General features: G+C 40.2%; 1 pseudogene; it reads left to right on the forward strand.

Moving 5' to 3' along the window:
- The first annotated feature begins 586 nt into the window (after positions 1 to 586).
- On the forward strand, positions 587 to 729 carry LOC121279483 (annotated as a pseudogene).
- The last annotated feature ends 18678 nt before the right edge of the window (positions 730 to 19407 follow it).

The raw sequence follows: 19407 nt of genomic DNA on the forward strand, positions 1-19407 counted from the left end.
GATGGCTGTGGTGGGGAAGAGACCGTTGTTCACCTCCTTGTAGATTGTGCCTTTGCAAAGAAGGTTTGGAGAGAGATGCAGTGGTTTCTGTCGAGGTTCATCCTGAGCAGTTCTGTGACACAGGACTCTGTGCTCTACGGGCTGTTCCCAGGGCATACACCGAGACAAACATCAACTGCAGCTGGAGGATCATCAACTCGGTGAAAGACGCTCTTTGGTCTACCCGCAACTTGTTGGTCTTCCAGCGCAAAGAGTTGTCCCCGACTGAGTGTTGCAGACTGGCACATTCAAAAGTCCAGGACTATTTGCTGAGGGAAGCACTAAAGCTTGGGGCAGCTGCCGCAAAGGCGCAATGGGGAAGGGTCGCTGCCTAAGACCTTTCTGCCACAGTGCACCGTGGGGCTGGGAACTATAAAGAGCCCCTCAGGCTGTACAGCTTAAAATGAATGTCTGCCAATGATTGTAATATTCATTGTTTGTACTGATACACCTTGTGATTCATGTTGTAAAAGTTGAACCTGAATGTATTTTTGTGATGGTGATTTTGAAATGGTTTGAAATGTTGTTGAAGATATATGAATAAAGTATATTTTTGCAAAAAAAAAGTGTTCTCCCAGGATGAGGCTAGCCCATTGCACTTCGGGTGTGCTGACACCTGCGATGTCCCCAAATGCGGGATACTTGACTGCAAAATTTGTGGTTGTGGGGGACTGCATTCGCATTCTCCCCTGATTTACAATTCAAAAAATAGACTTCAACTTCTTTCTTCAACAAGTTTCTTTATTATACATTATCCAATACAAGCAATATAGGCCACAAGATACTCTTTCCAAATCTAGACTCTTTTGTTTTTCTCCCGTAACTATCCAGCCCCCATTCTTTTCCTCCCTGCAATTATCAACAGGCGATTATTAAATCTCCGCATCATTTTATCGCTGCCATTTGTTTTGTGGCCGCCAAATTCCACGTGCCATTTTTAACCCCACATTTGCCCACTCCAATATTCTCTCTCAAACCCCCATATAAGACCCAACCCACCATCAAAACAGTCCCTGCACTCCTTCCAGCACCACCCTCCACCTCCCAACCCACCCCGTATCTCTCTGGACTTCTGTATAATATCATCAGTCAGCTATTCATTCATTTACATTCAGCATTTAATACATGCAGCTGCGAACCCTCACTATTTGAAACATGTACAAGCACCCTGTCCCCATGTTCATTCTAATTACCCCCCTCCGAAATCAACAGCAGCCTCCCACCCCCCTCTATATAATCTCCCCCTTCAACAGCCCCCTCTGTGATTCCTACTTTCTCGAATTCCTGTCCCCCTCTCCCCATGTGTAAAGTCTTTCCCTGCCCCTTCTGCAGCTCACTTCCCCTGCTGTGGGTTTGTCTCATAAACAGGCTTTCCATTCACTTGCCATTATTTCTTCAAGACTGTGCAAAGCGAAGAAATAAACAAAGAAAGAAAGCTGGAGAGAGACAGGAAGAAATCTAAATCCAGAACCTCTGTAAAATAAATAGAAAATGACCAACGGGAATCCCGTTTCACGGTTAGGATGATCGCACACGCGTTATCCCTGAATTATAACACAACTTTAGACAGCTTCAAATTAGGACTTTTCACTTTCTCTTGTGGGGCTCCCGTTCCTTACACATCAGAGGCTAACATGTTTGTTTTAGATTGCAAGGCCAGGCTACTTTAACACCAGGATTATCTTTTTGAAACTCCAGGACCGCAGCCCAACAGGAACTGGTTAACCAAAAACCAGGGTCCCGAACAGGCAATTAAATCTCGGGGTAAGAAACAGACACAAACTCATGTGGGCCCATGGGGCGCGGCCTTGGAGAAGGTCTCAGTCCATCCCCTCTGGAGGAAACTCCTGAAGAGGAAGAGTCCTTGTCCCAGTCTGGATCTTCACATTGCAGGTTTCAAAATATGATACTGAACATTGTGAAATCATCAGCGAACATCCCCTTTTCTGACTTTATGATGGAAGGAAGGTCATTGATGAAACAGCTGAAGATGGTTGGGCCAAGGACACTACCCTGAGGAACTCCTGCAGTCATATCCTGGAGCTGAGATAGCTGACCTCCAACAACTACAATCATCTTCCATTGTGCTAGGTATGACTCCAACCAGTGGAGAGTTTCCCCCGATTCCCATTGACTCCAGTTTTGCTAGGGCTCCTTGATGCCACACTCGGTCATATGCAGCCTTGATGTCAAGGACAATCACCATCATCTCACCTCAGGTGTTCAGGTCTTTTGCCCATGTTTGAACCAAGGCTGAAATGAGGTCAGGAGCTGAGTTGTCCTGGCAGAACCCAAACTGTGCACCAGTGTTCGGGTTAGATTTGTCCTGGATTAAGGATATCAGAGGAACCATTAGTCTTCGGAAAATATTGTGTTAAGGGTTGAGAATTTATGGTAACTTAATGGAGAACGATTTAGTCTTCATCAATGTTTTTGAAAAAAAATCCAGTAGTGACAGCACAGGAAAACTCTAAGTTCATTGGTTGCTGAGAAGCTGCTGTTAAGGAAAGTGTTTAAATAGTTGAAAACTAGAAAAACATATCATTTATAAAGAAGTAGCTATTTGGATTTCAGTAAGGAACACTACCAATAAGGAAGTAAAGTTAAATCTAGTCAAAGTGAAATAAAGTAAACCAAAGTAAGATAAAGTTAGCGTAAGTGTAGTAAAGTTACTAGTAATTCATTCTACTTACTTGAATATTACTGAATATTCAAGGCTATTTGATGTTTAGGAAGGACAGACAAGAAGGGAAAGGAGGTGGAGTTGCACTGATAATAAGAGATGGGATCAGTGCATTAGTAAGGGAGGATCACACATCAGAAGAACAATGTGTGGAATCTGTTTACGGGGAGCTAAGAAACAGCAAAGGGCAGCAGCCATTGGTTGGAGTTGTTTATAGGCCACCAAATAGTAATGGTAATATAGGGAATGGTATTAATCAGATGAGAGAAGCATGTAGCATGGGCAATACAGTAATCATGGGTGACTTCAATCTGCATATAGACTGGGAAAACCAATTGAACACTAATGCTGTGGAAGATGAGTTTCTGGAGTGTGTTAGGAATAGTTTTCTAGAGCAGTATGTTGAGCTGACTAGAGGATAGCCTATTTTAAATCTAGTATTATGTAATGAAAAAGGGCTAATTAATAACCTTTTGTAAAAGAACCTTTAGGGATGAGTGACCACAATATGATAGAATTTTACATTATATTTGAACGTGAGGTAATTCATTCTGAAGCAAGGGTGTTGAATAAAGGAAATTATGAAGACATGAGGGACAAATTGGCTGAGGTGGATTGGGAAAATACATTAAAAGGTCTAGCTGTACATGGGCAATGGATAGTCTTCAAAAAATTATTACATAGTTTACAGCATCTATACATTTCTTCAAGGTGCAAAAACCCAATAAAAGTCGGTCAGCCATGGCTGGCAAAGTTAAGGATTGTATAAGATTAAAATAAAAGGCTTATAAAGTTGCCAGAAATAATAGTAAACCTGAGGATTAGGAGGTTTTTAGAATCCAGCAAAGGAAGGCCAAGAAACTGGTGAAGAATGGGAGCATAGAATATGTTTGCAATCTAGCAAAAAACATAAAAACAGACTGTAAAAGCTTCAATAGGTATGTAAAAAGGAAGTGTTTGGCTAAGGCAAATGTGTACAGACAGAGTCAGAAGAATTTATAATGGAGAATGGAGAAATGGCAGAGAAGCTAAATGATTACTTTGTGTCTGTTTTCACTGAGGAAGATACAGGAAATCTCCCAGATTTAGAGATCCAATGGACTAGGGAGAATTAGTTGAAGGGAATTAGTATAAGTAAGAAGATTGTATTGGAGAAATTAATGGGGCTGAAAGTTGATAAGTCACCAGGACCTGATATCCTGCATCCCAGAGTGTTGAAAGAGGTTGCTATAGAGATAGTGGATGCATTTGGTGATCATCTTCCAAAATTCTATAGATTCTGGAATGGTTCCTGAAGATTGGGAGGCAGCAAATGTCACCCCATTATTTAAGAAGGGAGAGGGAAAACAGGAAATTACAAACCTGTTAGCCTTACATCAGTAGTAGGGAAAATGCAAAAATCTATTATAAAGGATGTGATAAATGGATATTTGGATAATCATGATCTTATTGGGCATAATCAGCATGGATTTGTAAATGGGAAATGGTGTTTGATGAACTTGTTGGAGTTTTTGAGGATGTTACTAACAAAATTGATAAAGGAGAGTCAATGGACATAGTATACTTGGATTTTCTTTTGATAAAGTCCCCCACAGAAGGTTGATTGGCAAAATAAAAGCACGTGGGTTAGGAGGCAATATACTGGTGTGGATTAAGGCTTGGCTAACAGGAAGAAAACAGAGAGTAGGAATAACTGAGCCATTCTCGTGTTGGCAGGTTGTGAATTGTAGGATTCTGCTAGAATCAGTTCTTGAGCCTCAGCTGTTCACAATATATATACCAATGATTTGGATGTAGGGACCAAATGTAATATCTCCAAGTTCGCGGATGGACATAAGTTCAAGGTGAGAGGCAGGAGGTTTAGGGGGAATGTGAGGAAAGACTTTTTTACCCAGAGGGTGGTGATGGTCTGGAATGTACTGCCTGGGAGGGTGGTGGAGGCGGGTTGCCTCATGTCTTTTAAAAAGTATCTGGATGAGCATTTGGCATGTCATAACATTCAAGGCTATGGGCCAAGTGCTAGTAAATGGGATTAGGTAGGTAGGTCAGGTGTTTCCCACGTGGTCAGTGCAGACTGGATGGGCCGAAGGGCCTCTTCTGCACTGTGTGATTCTGTGAACTATTGTAAAGAACCACACCGACAGCACGGGACTCCTCCACACACCCTGACCTCCGACAACCCCACCTCACCGTCACACCAACCTCACCACCCCACAACATCAGATCCCTGCCCCAGACCTCGGACCCCCCCCACCACCCCGCCGAGCGCCAATCCACGATCCCGACCCCTGAAACCCCTCCCAACCCACCCTGCGGACTCCCCAACTCCATGGACCCCCCTGACCTCTGGAACCCCCCCCCCCCACCCCTCAACCTTCATCCCTGGACACCCCCCCAACCCCCAAATCCTTTCTACTTAACTTAGACACTTGCCTTCCCCTGGCCTGTCAATTTCTCTGGCCCTTTAAACTTACCTGCTTTACAGCAGCAAGTGCTGTAAAAAAAGAGGGCATGGCCTCCTTGAATACGCTAGATCTGCTTGAGGCCTGCGAGGATTTTTTCAATGCAGGCCCCAAGCAACTGCAGTGAACATAAGTGTCAACACAACTTTCAAGACAAGGTAAGCATGCATTTATTTTTTTCTAATTCCTATGGGCCAGCTCTTTCCAACACTAGTCAGAAGTTATGGTCCATTATCAGAGGTTGTGTGGCAGTAACTATGACTTACCAACAATGTCCTCACTACAGTACACATGTGTGCGGCCTCTCAGCATGCTGGAAGGTACCACACAGGCCTTGTTCCATGTTAAATACTGTGTATGTATGGCCATGCAAAAAAAAATTGAAAGGAAACATTGCTTACCATACCATTAAAAATTAATTTACACTTGAATGGACAATTTTTTTCTGGCATGTTTAATGGGTATCTATTGGGTAAGTCTCCCAATATATTTCCATGTATGGGAATGCCAAGTCTGTTGGCAAACTACTGATGTAGCAGAGCTTTTGGGGGAGCAGGGCAACTTGAATGACAACTTCATGAACTGTGCTTTTAACTGCACATGTGAGCAGCAGAATTGCTGTTTGATTTACTCTTTAATAATGGTGATAACCACAAAATCCAAGCCAATGTTTAGTGAGAAATTAGTAACCTACTACTCAGTCCTATTTACATTTCTTTTTCCCATATTTGCTGATAATGTTATATTGCATTTTCTTTCATTGTTGGTTCTTACATTGCCAAATATTTTAAACAATCAATAATCGATTATGCCTACCATACTTCACAGGTAGACAGTAGCCTGTAATTCCAGTTAGAAATGTTTGAAAGTATCAAAACTTTTACATAAGCAATCGAGGTATTAAACAAAACAGAATAAGATCTTTGGGAGATTCCAGCTTGGTGTTCTAGCATAGGCTCAAGGGGAGAAATTATTGCTTGTCATGCTGAATTTTTGGGTAGAATGTTAGCATTGGGGTCAATTTTGGTTGTAATCCCTCACCGTGGACGGAAGGGAAAATTAAGCAAAGTCTCTAATGAGTGGCCAATCTATTGCTGCCCATGATTTCGCCAAAATTGAATGGTCAGTGAAAACCAAATAATATCTTCTTGTAGATCATCTTCATTATTGATTCTGTCTGCCACTCAACAGCCTCTTCGTATTTCTTTGTTGTTCATGAAACACAAGCTCAATTTTAACTTGGGGCAAGAATTATCTGGGCAGGTGCTGAGGTGGTTAGCAAGCTGTCCTGAACTCAGCAGGGTGAGGCCTGAGGAATTTTAATTCATGGGCTTCAGCTGCATGCCCCAGGTCAGTATCAGGTGGGTGGTAACAATGCTAGGCAGAAGACCAACGGCGAGAACCAAAGGAACAGTCACCCAGCACTCAGGTAAACTGATCGGGGGAGAAGAAACCTGAGTAGGGGAAGCCTGAACATAGGAACAGCAATAGGCTATTCAGCCCCTCAAACTTGTTGTATAAACTTGTGGTGTGCAAAGAAGCATTCCTGCTCTTCCATGAAAATTAAAAGACTTATTCTGGCCCCAACTCCTCTTCCTGCTAGCTGGACCTGTTGGGAAACCCATATGCATTCCGTTTCACTGTTCAGGCCTACAGTTAAAAATGCCTCTATGGAGCCCAATCTCCAGATTTAAAAATGGACTCTACCATTTTCCAGGAGGTGTCCTTCTTGCTTACTCAGAGGATCAGATTTAATTTGTAGCCTGCAGGATCATTGTTGGCAGGGAAGTCATACAGGCAGTTTTAACTGGTGTCCTGTGGCAGGGCTGGATTAAATTTGTCCCTGTGTCATTAACAGAAGCAAATACTCCACTGGCACAAGACACTTTGGGACTTACAAATAGATTAAGTTAATTTGAAATCTGGGCAACAGACTTTGCCTCTGCTTCAAATGTTACTTAAATTTAAATATCGCTCAGATCGAGTCCCTAAGAATATCTGTAAGGATGATCCCAGCTTATTTAAAGGTACATAGAGTAGCAGAGTAATTGCTGCATTAGTATCAGATTACTGGCAGTGGCAAAATATCTTTTTCAATGATAAATATGCCCTACAAAGGCAATCCAGCCACTCACAACTATAAAAACGACAATATATTATTAAAAATGCTTTCTGCAATGGTAGCACTGCTTCCTTTCTTTGGACATTGACACTGTCCCTTCAGAAGTTAAGATACAAAGGAGATAAATGTTTCCAGGGAACCTCCAGACACTGGAGGGTCTTTGGAGGGTTTTTAGGGGGTCTGCAGAAGCTCATTTTTATTTGCAGGAGTCCTTCACACAATTAAGTGTGAAAAGCACTGATATATGTCAGATCGATGTGTTTATACACATTGTATATACTGCGATTTCTCTGTACATAATAAAATGCTCTCTTCGATCACTAATGATCAGGCAGCAAATTCATTTGCCATCTAATTGTTCACTATTAATCATTTATTTGCCTGTGTAGCAACAACCACTACACTCCAAAATGTAATTCATGTGAAACATTTTGAAATGCAAATGACATATGATATGGCGCTATATAAATCCAAGCATTTATTTTTAAAATTTCTTTATGGCTGCTTAAGTACAGAGAATTAACTGTGGATGGCAGTAGAGACCATTCTTTATTTTGAATTTGATTAACAAGCATTAATTCTTCCAGGAGGACAGTGAAAACCTGGTAAGATCAACTAAATTTTGCAATTGTTCTTCATTCTCATTCGTTATTAAATTATACCTCAATTTAGTTTATCAGAACATCAGAAAATGGGCATCTGCAATAATACTCGTAGCTGAAAAGCCACTGGCCCAGTATTACAAAAATGTTCTTAATTCATCTGTGAAATTCACAGATACAGGAATGACAACGTTAAATCTGAGAAAAGCTCATTTTTGAGACAGTATCACAGAGTCTTTGTGGACTGCCTAATAAGCTGACATTTTTGGAACCGAAGAACAATCAACAGCTAAGCAATGGAGACAAACAACTTGGCACTATGCCCCAAAGCATGTAAGTTTGGGTTTGGCTATAGTGAACATCTGAAAGAATATTCAGACGTAACTTCTTGGCTCAAGAAACATCAATAAACTAAGACAAGAAGAAACCTGTTTTAAAATGGAGGTTGACAAATACGGAGAGGAAGCCAAGTCTGAGTAATCAGATAAATAAAAGACACAATGGTCTCACTAGAATTTAATGAATTTTCAGGTGAAAAATAAGCATAGTAATTATTTTAGTCATTCATGTACAGTATAGTTATGAGGGCAAAGAGTGCAAAAGTTCTGGATCCTCTCAAGAGAAACCATTAACTTCAATGAAACAAGAGGACTGTGGGATTGATACAGACAAGGAATCGTTGATCTCTGATGAGATTGCATGATTAAGTAGACATTTGTCATATATTAATCCTATATCCTATGTCCTATTACAAGCTAAAGGGTCCTTGGGGTCATAAGATTTGTCCATCTAAGGCTTACCATGAACATTGTATCAAGATATCTGTAGTACCTATTTTCTTCGTACATTTGTTGTGTTTTGTTATTTCTGTTGCTATATATTATTAGAAATGTTTTCTGTGATGGTAGTACTTCCTTTCTTTGGATATTTGTATTTTAAATTCTGAAAGAACAGTGTCAAAGTATAGGCAGGAAATATGCAGGTATGTGCAGGAAATCTCCGGAGTCTGTCAATATTTAGAGGGTCTGCAGAAGTGTGTTTTTGCAGGAGTTCTTCACCCAATTAAGTGTGAAAAGCACTGATATATGTTACATCGATGTGTTTATACATATTTTATAGTTAACAACAGTAACAAATGCAGTTATGTAGTGCCTGTAACAAAAGGTGCTTTACAGGCTGACATAAGGAAAATAAATGCTTAGCCGGAAAGTAGAGATTAGGATGGTTGACTGAAAGCTTGGTCAAAGAGATCAATCTTGAGAAGTTTATTTTAAGGCAGTTTCTTATCTCTACCATCTATTCCTGCAGATCCACCAGCTGGAGGAAGATGACGCTAAGGAGTATAAGCAGGACCTTGAGCCTTTCTTTCTCCCTCGGCATATATTGAGATGATGGTAAGGGGGAAGACTGATTCAAGCTGCACATCTACCTGATTCCACCTATCCCATCTATCTGTACTCCAAACCCCTCCAAGTTACCATCTGCCAAACTTTCTTCCTCTCCAACGTTTTATGTCAAAAACAGCCACCTGGTTGGAATTAAATAGTGATAGTGAGAAGCTGATACCAGAGGACACCTGTGGTGTTCCCCAGGGATCTATCCTTGGCCTCTCTTATTTCTCATCTACATGATGCTCTTCGCGACATCATCTGAAATCACAATGTTAGTTTCACATGTATGCTGACGATACCAAACTCTATCTCACCATCACCTCTCTCAACTGCTCCGCTGTTGCTAAATTATCAGACCACTCACCCAATGTCCAGTACTGGATGAACAGAAATTTTTTCCAATTAAATATTGCGAAGACTGAAGCCATTGTTTTCGGTCTCCACTCCAAACTCCATTCCCTACCTACCAACTCCAACCCTCTCCCTGGTAACGGTCTTTTTGCAGCCTTGGTGTCACATTTGTTCCCGAGATGAGCTTCCGACCTCATATTTGCACCATCATGAAGATCACTTATTTCCACCTCCATAACATTACTCAACTTTGCCCCTGTCTCGGCTCTTCCGCTGCTGAAACCCTCATCCATGCCTATGTTTGCTTTAGACTCGATTATTCCAGGCACCTCTGGCTGGTCTCCATAAATTTGAGGTCATCTAGGGCTCTGCTGCCTGAGTCTTAACCCACAGCAAGTCCTGTTCTCCTATTATCTCTGTGCTCACTGACCTACATTGGTTCTCAGTCAAGCATGCCTTGATTTTAAAACTCTCATCTTTGTTTCCAAATCCCTCCATGACCTTTCCCCTCCCTATCTCCTCCAAGCCCCACAACCCACCCAGATATCTGTGCTCCTCTAATTCTGGCCTCTTGTGCATTTCAAATTATAAATGTTCCACAATTGGTGGCTATGCCTTCAGTTGCCTAGGTCCCAAACTCTGGAATTCCTTTCCTACACTTCTCTGCTTCTCTATGTTGCTTTCCTCCTTTAAGACATTTCTTAAAACATAACTCTTTGACCACGTTTTTGGTCATCTGACCTAATATCTCCTTATGTGGCTCTGTCATACTTTGTTTTATAATGCTCCTGTGAAACACTTTGGATGTTTTATTTCATTAAAGACACTATCTATATATATATGTTGTTGTTGATTCACAAGCATGGGGTTGCTGGAAGTGCAGCAACTGGAGAAGAATTAGCTGTTTTGCAGCAGAGACTGAGAATAAGGTTATGGCTTCAAAGTTGTGGGACCCTAAATGCATAGTTATTTGCAAGAGAAGAAGGGTACTTGTGGAACATCATACCTATATGCAGGCTCTGAGTTCATTCTTCAAGGATGTTTGGCAACTGACAGCATGACATTTAAGAAGGAACAGATAATTTATGATGCCATTATTGTGAACATCTAGTTCATGGTTCATGTGTTTTAGAACATAACTTTTAGTTTTAGGAATGTAACTTCTAAGTTGTAGGTTAAAAGCTTAAATATAGATAAATGGGCACATCTGGCTAAGAAACTGATAACCAACCCTGACGCTGATGTAATTCAAACAGCTTTGAAGTTTATTACACCTAAAGGGTTGGGCCACATTGACTTAATAGGTTAACAGCTAGAAAGGTAAGATCATAACCAGCAAGTGGGCTTACTTAGCTAAAGATCTGGAGACATGATGTCTGCAAACTTTACAGTAAGGGCAGTTGTTTTTGGTTTGGGTGTTAGAGCTATATTAGATTAAAAACATTCGGTAAACCCTGAAGGGTTGTAAAATCCAGTTCTTTCTTCAGATTAAAGAAGAAATTTTAGATGAGGGATACTTACCCTAAAGGTCAGTTAGAGAACATCCCAAAGCATGCCACCTCATCATGGAGAAAGGTGAAGCTTAGGAGATTCTCTGGTGCCAAATTAATTGAGTGTTTGCTAGAGAAAGTTTTTTTTTTAACTTGTAGCTTGGATTTTGTGTGTGGTGCAGCTCACTGAAAGAAAATACTCAAGTAAATGATAGTTAGGCCTGCACTGTAAGCAGGGAAGAATCAAACTTCGTCATTTGCTGCAAGAAGTACAGGTGAAGATTAATCTGAGTTTGGATTTCATGAGGGAAAGGAGGTGGAAGATTGCCTAATTTGAAACTAGTGGAAAATTCTACAGAGGTCCTCACAGAGTCTGTGGCAAAAGAATACAACCAGCAGAGCAGCTTAGAACTATTGAGAAAGTAACCATAACAAGGGATTGAGGTGTCCACAGTCAAGAGATGGTAAATGAAAATTTTAACTCTGAGAATAGCTGTAACTGAGGAGAATTAAAGTAGTTTTGAGAGAACTGTGGCATATTAATAGGTGTTCCCTACAAAAGTAAATAACTTAAAGGGAGGAGAAGGTGCCATAGTGCTAATGTCACTGGATGAGTAATCCAGAGGTCCAACTAATGCTCTGGGGACATGTGTTCAAATTGCACCATGGCAGCTGGTGGAATTTAAATTCAATTAATGCATCTGGAATATAAAGCTAGTCTCAATAATTGTGACCTTGACAACTACCATACATTGTTGTAAAAACCCATCTGGTTCTAATGTCCTTTAGGGAAGAAAACTGCTATCCTTATCATGTGACTCCAGACCTATAGCAATATGGTTGACTTTTAACTGCCCTCAGTTCAAGGGTAATCAGGGATGGGCAACAAATGTTGATCTCGCCAGCAGTGCCCACATCTCATTAAAGAAAGAACTCTTTGATGAACCTTATAAAGAAAAGGTTTGGGGAAGCAAGTTGTAAAGCTGAGTGCATGACCACAGTTATAAACCGTATTGTTAAGTTAATAGTGCTTGTTGTGTTTTAAGTCTTTTCTATACAACAAAGTTTGTTTTTGTTTAAAAATGTGAAATCTTGTGGTGTAGTTCTATCAGTTAAAATGAGGTGTTCGGATTTCTCTTTAAATGTTAATGGTCCCTAACAGGATTATAACACTACACAATGGATTCTTTGTGCCAGCGCCCAGTATGAAAAAGCTGTCATGACTTGCTTCAGCTTGCTTGGTGAATGCTTTCAGGCAACCATAAAGACAACTTTCAGAAAACCCATAGATTAGTGGACCAGATGACAATATGCTTTCTGGCAGTGATGTGGAAAACAGCAGCACCCAGCTGCCACTCGTGTCAGCAGCAGTTCTGTGCTATCACATGACACTTCACAAGTGACTCCAAAACCAATGAGTCTCTAGTGACTTCAGCAAAAGGGACTCTTGGCATTGATACAGGTATATGGGGGTGGGGGAGCCACAGATGCTGATTTCCCTGCAGCTTGTCAATTGGCTGAGCAATAAGCTACTTCTCTTGATGTTTCACCCAGGGGAGCACTTGGGAGTAGGTCAACGAATGAGAACAAAGAATAATGTTCATGATTCAAAGAGGGTAATTAAACAAGGAAAGACAATGAAAATGTATAATATCATACACTTAAACATAATATTGTCATATTGAATGTATTTTGTAGGCTTTCAATCTTTTATTGTGCAGAAAAGAGATAACCAAGGATTAGAAATTGGCTTCTGCTGCAGGCATTGGTCCCACTATCATATTTACACTTTATAACTAAATTGAAACAGCTGTTAGGCCCATTTACTGTGCAAATTAGAGCCCCAACACCTGTGAAAAAATCCCCTTGACAAATCAATCATGATAGCAGTCCAGTTGGATGTCTCCCACTCAGGCTATTCATTGTTCTCCCCAAAACCACCAACCAAAGGTAGGCTATTTTTGTTTGGAGAAGCAACTTCCTCTGTAGCCAGGAAGAGCTCCTGCATCTCCGCAAGTGATGCCAACCCGCCAGGATTGCCCTGCAGTGTCTAGGAATTAAAGACTAATCTCCAGACAATGCTGCAAGGAACTCAGGAGAAAAATCATAGGGGCAATAAAAAATTCTGTTTGTTTTCAATTTTCTATGAACACTTTCATTTCTTAGTTAATAAAATCATTGGCATGGGAGAAAAAGGCTGACTGACAATCAAGATTCATTCAATTAATGGATAAATTCTATTCATTTTCTGATTGGCGTGATCAATGGTAGGAGTGTGGGGACAGGGCAGTTGCAGACAGGTGTACAATCAAAGTTGGCAATCCTAGGCTCACGGAGTTCTCCTGGTAATCAGATAACTGCTTCCAGCAAGGAAGGTGACACAAAATTGACATCTTATGGCAGGTGAGTGGCCAGTTAAGGCAGGACCCTTGCTGCCAGCTCTCCCCAATTTTTCAGATGATGCCCAAGGACCAATTTCCATCGATTGGGTACACATGTCTTTGCAGTTCTGGGTCTGGGCCAGACTAATTTCTATCCCAGCTACAAAGGAAAAAAAGTATATGTTGGACATCAGATGGATTTTATACCCAAAACATTAACCAATCTTTTTACAAATCCTAATCGTCCTATTATGTATTTCCACATTTTCTGTTTTAACTTCAAAGCATTCAGCTGCTCTGTGATTGCAAACATATCCAACAGATCATAATAATGATCAGTTGCAGAGTTGAAGCATAGTGGGCAATGAGATCCTTACACAGTTTACTCTTTGGCTGTGGTGCCCAGTCTCTTGCAGGTGACTAATCCATGTGTTCCTTTTGATTTTCCATGAATTGCTGCTGCTCTTCATCTAAATTCACTACAAACTCCATAGCACAACATGTAGCAGCACATTGTTATAAAATTGTTGACTGTTACAGAGCCACATTATAAGCCCTTCATCACCCTAAAAGAGCCCAAGTATCTGAAGCATTGGTTTAATAACCAATTATTAAGAAGAGTCTCTTCAAGAAGATCCTGCTTTCCCATCCATCTTGTTTTACATGTGCACTTTTGTGGTATTACCAGGTTTGGGCTTCAGCTCTAAAGCCTAAAAGAATCAAAATTAACATATTCAGGCTCTTCTGCTTCCTTTATATATGGCCTCTCCTCTTCTCGTACTGCAGCTCTTGGCCTCCAAATTGATCTCTAACCTATGTGAATGGGTCAGATTACAGCAGGGATTGGATGGTGGGTAAAGGCCTGCCTTGATCCTCTTCCACTGAAAATATAACCCAAATGCTCACTTTCATTTGTATTTCTCCATGCCTTGTCCAAAGCAGGAATTGCTTCTCTTGATTGGCTTTTAACTGTTTCAATATCAAATAGAATTCTACAATGTAGAAACAAGCCATTTGGGTTTGTGCTGGTTTATATGCTGCACACGAGACTCCTCCCACATACTGTAAGCTATTTGCCTCAACCACTCCATGTGGTAGCAAGTTCCACATTCTGAACACTGCTAAAATTTATTTTCTGTTGGCATTTCTTATCTGTTCTTTGTTTGAATTAATTAAGGAAATTATGCCTCCATATTTACTGATTCCTCCTATGATGTGACAAAGTATATTTAACATCAAAGCAAGAAAATATCATGGACTCAAGTTAAAATATTGCCATGAATGTAGTTGTGATGTGTAGATTTTTGTAAAAAAAGAAAGCTAATATTCATTTTAAATGAACTCAAGGAGACTTAAGATGGCTGGAAAAAGTTACCTGACCTTCAACTGCAATGTTGTCAAACTCTAGGCTCCAAGTGGATTGCAGGTAGACATATCCAGGCATGTGAACACATTGAAATTCAATTTGTATTTCCATAAAGGTAAACAGAAAATAATTGTGGCTTCCTAGAGGTGTGAATAGCTCTTTATCTCCTCAAACCTGGGAGAATGGAAAGAAGGTTCTGATGAAGAGTCATACAGACTCGAAACGTTGACTGTATTCCTCTCCGCAGATACTGTCAGACCTGCTGAGTTTTTCCAGCTATTTTTGTTTTTGTGGGAGAATGGAAACCACTCAAGTTAATTGCTGAGACAGTTAAAAAGTTAATTACCTCAGCTATAGAAAGACAATGGATGGGACTATGCTCAATACCTAATATGGAAGCATGATTCGAGAGTTTGGAATAGCAACTATTTTAAGTTTCGGAGATGTATAAAGTCTGTTTGAGAACAACCAGTTGTGTGCAGAACCCCAAGAAGAAATCTGAGAATCAACATCGGCGATGGTTCTTGGCTAAGGAAAAACAAAGAGGGTATTAAGAAGCCAACTGCTGTTCTGCCAAAAAAAGTCCAGGCAATCTCCAAATGCTGTAACTGTGGAATTTGTGAGGAGTAGGAAACCTTCTTGCTCTCCTAGAAACCTGCTGACCTGCTGAATCCACCTGAAAAGGCAAATCTCTGAATAGTTAACTACAGAAGCCATTGCAGCTGCTAAACAAAACCTCAAGTTTCAACTCCTTCACTTTGGAAAGAAGGAGTTCAAGCAACGGGCTCGCAATGATATCTCACAGAGACTGATTTGAAATATCATCTTTAATTATCATTTTATCTTTCAATTTTTGTATCTGTATTTTAGTTGATAATTTTATCACATTTACCTAAGTCATTTTCAGCAGTAATCTTTGTAATAAACTTAATCTTAAGACTAAAGCTTGTTTGCTGTGTTATTTTCAAACTGAACCATTCACAAATCAAAAGGGGGCTACACGCAAACACAAATTCTTAGCTCACAGACTACTTTGAGGAAACACCTTTTATGTAGTTGTGACAGTACTCCAATTTACCTCACATGAGCTTGCACCAACTGATGATGTAATTTACTTTATGCTTGAAGGCAATAATTAGCTGTTCCCTTGTTGGCATTAGGGTAGTGGCATCATTAGATGCATTACTTACACCACATGGAGTGCAGCATTTCAAGAAGGCACCTTGTCACCACCTTCTCACGGGCAATTAGGAATGAGCAATGAAGGCTGACCTTAACAGCGATACTCACATCCCAAGTACAAAAAATACAGTGCTAAAGGTCCTCAATTTGTTCCCTGGTCTATACTGAGGTAATAGTAGGAACTCTACAATTGGCCTCTTAGAAGGTATTTTATTAAAACCAACAGTAAATTGATTCTATTGTCCAAGGTTACAGATGAACACTTATACCTGTATGCTTCAGGGAGGTTAATGACATGTAGAATTATGGATGACTGGAATTCTGTAAAAGGTTTGAAGTAATGCCACAAGACATGACAGTAAAACTTGAGTGAATTATTAAAATCATCTTAAATCATCTATCATTAATTGATAGACTCATTCTCACTTTCTACTAAATTACTCTGGTCTTAATAAAAATCAAGTGTCTTAATTATAGTTAAGAGTGGTATTGAGATTAAATTGATTGAAGAACAAAGAAGCCTCTTATATCCTCATTGCAGAGTAATAATCATAATATACGCTGCAATTTTAATTCATCTTTACTCTGTTTTTGTACGGAAGGTAATTTTCTTATAACTATACTTTATGCCTTGGTCAATCTCACTTAACCATTCTGCCTCTAGCCTCTCTCTGATTATCTCTCCCCAATCCTGATCAGATCTGTTTCCATATTTCCTGTTCTATCTCATGTATTTGACTTTGCTACTCTCCACTAGCTCCCATTTTTCCTCTACTGAAAACATCTTTCTGAAATTAGATTTCAGCCTAACTGAACTATCTTTTCCAGTATTTCATTGTTTAGTGTCCACCCATCTCATCATGCGACACAGATGGACACATTGCACAGGCTAAGAATCAAATCATGACATAATTGGCTGAAACATTGAGGCTTCACAGAAAACTGGGATGAGACCAGTTTGTTTTTTTCAGAGATTATATTTCTTGTGCTGATTACATAGGGGATAATGAATGCCTCAGTGCATTACAAGGAAGTAATCCAATCAAAAGGTTTTTCATGCAGCACGTGGATTAACAACAAGCCTTTATGGTTTTTAATAGAACAGCAGAGTTTAAAGAAATAAATACATCGGACACATCTAGGGCATGTTTAGCATTAAAAGACTTATCCTTGGAGTTACATTCTGCAGTACATGAGCTATCATTTTACACATTATTTACAGTTTTAAAAAAATTAATATTGCAATATGCTTCTATTTGATAGAAATGACATGCAAAACCCATAGATATGTTACATTTTTGATGCATGGTTTGCAATGTTACAGGATTATTTTACATTAAAATTCAGATCCTTGTGCCTACAGTAACTTGATATTTCTTCTGCAACACAGACAAGTTGTAATAAATGAACAAACTTGGAAAAAGACTTTCACATCCTCAGGACATCCCAAAACTGCTTCATAGCTAATTAAGTACTTTCTAAAGTACAGTCTTTGAAAACATGAGAACAAATTTACATGTAATCCCACAAACAGCAATGAAATAAATGATCTGATTATCTGTTTTAGTGATATTGACTGATGTCAATAAATGTTGGCCAGGGCACTGGGAAAACATCCATGCTCTTCCTCATTGACTATTTTTACAGCTGGGATAGACACATTTTTAGAACCTCTGGGGGAGGAGGTGGGAAGTGAAGTTAAAGCTTAAGCCATTGCTGTGGGTCTGAAGGATGTTAGTGAACCAGATGGGTTTTTACAGCAATGGTTTTATGGTCATCACCAGACTTTTAACTCCAGAATTTTAGTGAATTCAAACTTCACCATCTGTTGTGGTGGGATTTGAACCCAGGTCCCCAGAGAATTACCCTGGGTCTACTGGATTACCAGTGACAATACCACTATGCCACCACCTCCCCTCTTCCACTAATGTAATTCAGTTATAAATAACTAAAAACTGGTGCTAATCTTGTTGGAATAATAATATACTAATGTCACTTTAAGTTCATGGGTCACCTATCTGTATAATTATGCATATATCCAGATGCAAATTTGTGAGGGTGTGGGGAGCACAATGGAGATGGAAGTGAAACATTGCATGTAAGTGAAATTTAGAAGAATGGAAATAAAGAAAATATCACAAAAGGGTGCCAAAAATGCCAAAAGCATTTGAAAAGACTCAAAAGGCATCTTAGCCCATCAGCTGTCTTTGCCAAGAGTAGAACTGGCAAGGGAATAACGCATAACAGGCAAACATGCTTCGCCAAAGCAACATAGGAAAAGGAATTCCCTGCTGGTGCCAGTTATGATGCTGGGAATCAAAAATCTAGAACAACTGGCAAAAAGACCAGCAAGAGAAATCTGTGAGGTTGCCACTGTTGACCATCTATTTTATATGGAGTCAGCTGACATAAGCACTACTACAGCCTCTTTTCTGGTTGTCACCTGCTCCAGCAGCTAGAAAATCCGATGCCTTTGGCTGCAATCAGGGGATCCCCAAGCCCCAACAGCCCACTTGTCTTCTTAAAGGCCTTTTATGTAAGGGGATGGATTCAATAATAACTGTTTAAAAAAAATACCTAGGTCTCCTCCCTCTCCAGGAGTTCACTCCACATTAGCTTCAAGTTACAACAATCTGAATGCTAATTCACCTCACTTTGCTCAACGTACTGGCCTCCAAACCAAAATCGATTTCACCTATCCACAACATAATTCACCTTATATGGGGCTGGCAGAGGTTCAAGCCTCTTACAACAATGGCCAGAAAATCCCCCCAAAAATGGGAGAGAACCAGCTATTGTGGTGGGTTTTTCTGGGGTCTCACCAGAGTTAGAGCACTGGCAGATTTTTGGGACCACAAGCTAGAAATTCCAGCTCTGCATTCCTAGAATTGGAGATGACACAAGTCCCAATTAATCTGCTATTCTGCTCCATTTAGACCTAACATATACATTCCACTCAGGGGGTGAAAGGGTGGGCTTGGAGGAAAATCATCCACATTCACGCCAACGTCAATTGCATTGGGAAGAATTCCCAGACTTCTCAGGGAAGTTCCTTCCTTAAAGCCATTGAATCAGTGGGCAATGGCCAGTTCTGACTTTTGAGGCTTTCAGAAAGTCCTGGATATTTACTAGAAAAGGGATTCTGAAGGGATCCAGCATAAGGCTAAGATTGCAAAAAAGAAAATTCAGACTCTTAGGCCCTTCATGGATTGATTGCAGTGCACCCTGTAAGGGTATATCAGCCTTTGTGGGTGCTACTTATTCAAATTATGTCAACCTCAGCATTTGAGACTGCTTCTCTGGGCAGGCAGATTGCTCTCCACCACACTTATGCTGCC

Source organism: Carcharodon carcharias, chromosome 6 (genome assembly GCF_017639515.1).
Source record: "Carcharodon carcharias isolate sCarCar2 chromosome 6, sCarCar2.pri, whole genome shotgun sequence".
Taxonomy (NCBI): Eukaryota; Metazoa; Chordata; class Chondrichthyes; order Lamniformes; family Lamnidae; genus Carcharodon; species Carcharodon carcharias.